Source organism: Oncorhynchus kisutch, unplaced genomic scaffold, assembly GCF_002021735.2.
Source record: "Oncorhynchus kisutch isolate 150728-3 unplaced genomic scaffold, Okis_V2 Okis09a-Okis19a_hom, whole genome shotgun sequence".
In the NCBI taxonomy this organism is placed as follows: domain Eukaryota; kingdom Metazoa; phylum Chordata; class Actinopteri; order Salmoniformes; family Salmonidae; genus Oncorhynchus; species Oncorhynchus kisutch.
In genome coordinates this window covers 15739068-15745465 of record NW_022261985.1, presented here as the reverse complement: position 1 = coordinate 15745465, position 6398 = coordinate 15739068, and positions in this window count along the sequence as shown.

The window sequence follows — 6398 nt, the reverse complement described above, 5'->3', positions numbered from 1 at the left end:
TATATTATATTATATTTATATGTATATTATATTTATATTATATTTATATGTATATTATATATATTTATATTATATGTATATATATTATATTTATATTATATGTATATTATATTATCTTTATATTTATCTGTATATTATATTATTATTTATATTATATGTATTATATTATATTTATATTATATTATCTTTATATTATATTATGATTTATATTATATTTAATATTTATATGTATAATGTATATTATATTATATTTATTATTATAATGTATATTATATTATATTTATATTATATTTATCTGTATATTATATTATATTTATATTATATGTATATTATATTATATTTAAATTATATTTTATATGTATATTATATTATATTTATATTATATATATGTATATATATTATTTATATTATAGTATATTAATATGTATCATTTAATATTATATTTATATTTATATATATAATATTTATATTATATGTATATTATATTATATTATATTATACTGTATATTAATATTTATATTTATATTATATGTATATTATATTATATTATATGTTTATTTTAATTATATTTATATTATATGTAATTATATTATATTATATTATATTATATTATATTATATTTATTTATATTATATTATATTTATTATTATATTATATTAATTATATGTATATTATATTTATATGTATATTATTTATATTTATATTATATTTAATTATATTATATTATATTATATTATATTTATATTATATTATATTTATATATATATTTATATTATATTATATTATATTATATTATATTATTGTATATTATATTATTTATATTATATTTATATTAATATTATATTATATTATATGTATATTATATTTATATATATTATATTATATATATATATTATATTTATATATATTTATTATATTATATGTAAATTAATTTATATTTATATTATATTTATATTATATTATATTTAAATATTTATATTTATATATTATATTATATTTATATTATATGTATATTATATTATATATATTTATATTATATGTATATTATATTATATTATATTATATTATATTATATGTATATTATATTTATATTATATTATATTTATATGTATAATTATATTTATATTATATTATATATGTATATTATATTTATATGTATTTATATTATATTTATTATATTATATTTATATTATATTTATATGTATTTATATTTTATTATATGTATATTATATTATATTTATATTATATGTATATTATATTATATTATATTATATGTATATTATATTATATTTATATTATATGTTATTATATTATATTTATATGTATATTATATTTATATTATATTTATATGTATATTATATGTATATTTATTATATTTATATTATATGTATATTATATTATATTTATATCAATTATATTATATTTATATGTATATTATATTTATATGTATATTATATTTATATGATATTATATTATATTATTATATTATATTTATATTATATTTATATTATATTTATATTTATATTTATATTATATTATTATATTATATTTATATTATATGTATATTATATTATATTATATTATATTATATGTATATTATATTATATTTTATGTTATATTATATTTATATTATTATATGTATATTATATTATATTATATTATATGTATATTATATTATATTTATATTATATGTATATTTTTATATTTATATTTATATTATATGTATATTATATTATTTATATTATAGTATATTATATATATTTATTATTATATGTATATATATTATATTATATTATATTATATTATATTTTATATTATATTTATATTTATATTATATTTATTTATTTATATTATTTATTATTATATTAATGTATATTATATTATATTTATATTATATGTATATTATATTATATTTATATTATATGTATATTATATTATATTTATATTATATGTATATTATATTATATTTATATTATATGTATATTATATTATATTATTTGTATATTATATTATATTATATGTATATTATATTATATTTATATGTATATTATATTATATTATATTTATAATGTATATTATATGTATATTATATTATATTATATATTTATATTATATGTATATTATATTATATTTATTTATATGTATATTATATTATATTTATATTATATGTATATTATATTATATTTATTTGTATATTATGATTATATTTATATGTATATTATATTATATTTATATGTATATTATATTATATGTATATTATATTATATTTATATTATATTTATATGTATATTAATTTATATGTATATTATATTTATATTTTATTTATATTATATTATATTTATATTTTATTTATATTATATTATATTTATATGTATATTATATTATATTTATATTATATTTATATGTATATTATATTATATTTATATTATATTATATTATATTTATAGTTATTTATATGTATTATTTATATTATATTTATATGTATATTATATATATAATTTATATTATATTATATTTATATTATGATTATATTTATTTGTATATTATATTATATTGTATATTATATTATATTATATTTATATTATATTTATATTATATTTATATGTATATTTATTTTATGTATATTATATTTATATGTATATTATATTATATTATATTATATTATATTTATATTTATATTATATTTATATGTATATTATATTCTATGTATATTATATTATATTATATTATATTATATGTATATATATTTATATTATATTATATTTATATTTATATTATATGTATATATATTATATGTATATTATATTTAATATTTATATTTATATTTATATTTATTTATATTATATTAATATTATATTATATTTATATTAATATTATATGTATATTATATTATATTATATTATATTCTATTATTATATTATATATTTATATTATATTTATATTATATGTATATTATATTTTATTTATATTTATTATATTATTTATATATTTATATTATATTATATTTATATTTATATTATATTTATATTATATTTATATTTTATTTATATTATATTAATGATATTATATTATATGTATATTATATTATATTATAATTATATTATATTATTATATATTATATATATTTATATATATATCTATATTTTATTTATATTATATTATATTTATATTATATTTATAATTATATATAATGTTATATTATATCTATATGTATATTATATTTATATTATATTATATTTATATTTATATGTATGATTATATTATATAATTATATGTATATGTATATATATTATATTTAATATTATATGTATTATTATATTATAATTTAATATTGTTATATTTATATTTATATTATATTTATATGTATATTATATATATTTATATTATATGTATATATTATATATTATACCTTGTATATTATATTATATTTATATGTATATTATATTTATATTATATTTATATCCTTGGGATGTAGATTACGGATTTAACTCAAATGTTTACAAATACGCAGACCTACTTATGTTAAATACATTTAACAAATAATTAACTAAGCTTTGTCCTACAGTAATCTCTAGGACACATGGACTCATGGAGACCCACAGTAGACCCTAGGACACATGGATATCTACTGTAGACCCTAGGACACATGGAGACCTACAGTAGACCCTAGGACACATGGAGACCTACAGTAGACCCTAGGACACATGGAGACCTACAGTAGACTCTAGGACACATGGAGATCTACTGTAGACCCTAGGACACATGGAGATCTACTGTAGACCCTAGGACACATGGAGACCTACAGTAGACCCTAGGACACATGGAGACCTACAGTAGACCCTAGGACACATGGAGACCTACAGTAGACCCTAGGACACATGGAGACCTACAGTAGACCCTAGGACACATGGAGACCTACAGTAGACCCTAGGACACATGAGGACCTACATTAGACCCTAGGACACATGGAGACCTACAGTAGACCCTAGGACACATGGAGACCTACGGTAGACCCTAGGACACATGGAGACCTACAGTAGACCCTAGGACACATGGAGACCTACAGTAGATCCTAGGACACATGGCGACCTACAGTAGACCCCTAGGACACATGGAGACCTACAGTAGATCCTAGGACACATGGCGACCTACAGTAGACCCTAGGACACATGGAGACCTACAGTAGATCCTAGGACACATGGCGACCTACAGTAGACCCTAGGACACATGGAGACCTACTGTAGACCCTAGGACACATGGAGACCTACAGTAAACCCTAGGACACATGGATACCTACAGTAGACCCTAGGACACATGGACACATGGAGACCTACAGTAGACCCTAGGACACATGGAGACCTACAGTAGACCCTAGGACACATGAGGACCTACATTAGACCCTAGGACACATGGACACATGGAGATCTACAGTAGACCCTAGGACACATGGACATATGGAGACCTACAGTAGACCCTAGGACACATGGAGACCTACAGTAGACCCTAGGACACATGGAGACCTACAGTAGACCCTAGGACACATGGAGACCTACAGTAGACCCTAGGACACATGGAGACCTACAGTAGACCCTAGGACACATGAGGACCTACGGTAGACCCTAGGACACATGGACACATGGAGATCTACAGTAGACCCTAGGACACATGGACATATGGAGACCTACAGTAGACCCTAGGACACATGGAGACCTACAGTAGACCCTAGGACACATGGAGACCTACAGTAGACCCTAGGACACGGAGACCTACAGTAGACCCTAGGACACATGGAGACCTACAGTAGACCCTAGGACACATGGAGACCTACAGTAGACCCTAGGACACATGGCGACCTACAGTAGACCCTAGGACACATGGAGACCTACAGTAGACCCTAGGACACATGGAGATCTACAGTAGACCCTAGGACACATGGAGACCTACAGTAGACCCTAGGACACATGGAGACCTACAGTAGACCCTAGGACACATGGAGACCTACAGTAGACCCTAGGACACGGAGACCTACAGTAGACCCTAGGACACATGGAGACCTACAGTAGACCCTAGGACACATGGAGACCTACAGTAGACCCTAGGACACATGGAGATCTACAGTAGACCCTAGGACACATGGACACATGGAGTCATACAATACAACCTGATACAAATGGAGTCATACAGTAGTTGAGCCTGAACTAGCGTATCCAAACATTATGCAGGGGAGATTTATTGCCTTACCTCCCTTATCTCACCTCATTTGCCCACATTGTATATAGACTTGTTTATACTGTATTATTGACTGTATGTTTGTTTTACTCCATGTGTAACTCTGTGTTGTTGTATCTGTCGAACTGCTTTGCTTTATGTTGGCCACGTCGCAATTGTAAATGAGAACTTGTTCTCAACTGACCTACCTGGTTATATAAAGGTGAAATATCTTTTTAAATAAATGTTACGTTGCTATGGCAACACCACGAAGGATGTTATTTTGAAGGTGACAAACTGTTTTATTACTCCATTAGAGGACCAGAGGTGGTTTGTTTTGCCTCATAGTTTCCGCTCTTGGTACCAGCACGTGTTTTTAAATAAGTAGTAATAAGAAAATGGCATATCAAGAAGCTGATTACTGATCATTACACAGTTGCACCTTGTGCTGGGGACATAAATAGCCTTCGTGGCGTTTGGGTTATGGTATGGGCAGGTATGAGCTACGGACAACAACACAATTGCATTTTATTGATGGTCATTTGAATGCACAGAGATCCTGAGGCCCATTGTCGTGTCCTTCATCCTCCATCACCTCATGTTTCAGCATGATAATGCACGGCTCCAAATCGCAAGGATCTGTACACAATTACTGGAAGCTGAACATGTCCCAGTTCTTCCATGGCCTGCATCCTCACCAGACACGTCACCCCATTGAGCATGTCTGGGATCGACGTGTACGACAGCGTGTTCCAGTTCCCGCCCAATATCCAACAACTTAGCGCAGCCATTGAAGAGGAGTGGGACAACATTCCAAAATCAACAGCCTGGTCAACTATGTGTCGGAGATGTGTCGTGCTGCATGAGACAAAATGCGGTCACACCAGATACTGACCGGTTTTCTGATCCAAGTCCCTTCTTTTAAGTTATCTGTGACCAACTTATATAAAATATAAAACGCAACAATTAACGATTTTACTGAGTTACAGTTCATATGAAGGAAATCAGTCCATTGAAATAAATTGATTAGGTCTTAATCTGTGGATTTCACATGACTGGGCAGGGGCACAAGCCATGAGTGGGCCTCGGGGGGGCAAAGGACCACCGACTTGGCAGCCAGGGGCACCCACTAAAGAGCCCAGCCAATCAGAATGAGTTTTTCCCCCACAAACATTACAGACAGAAATAAT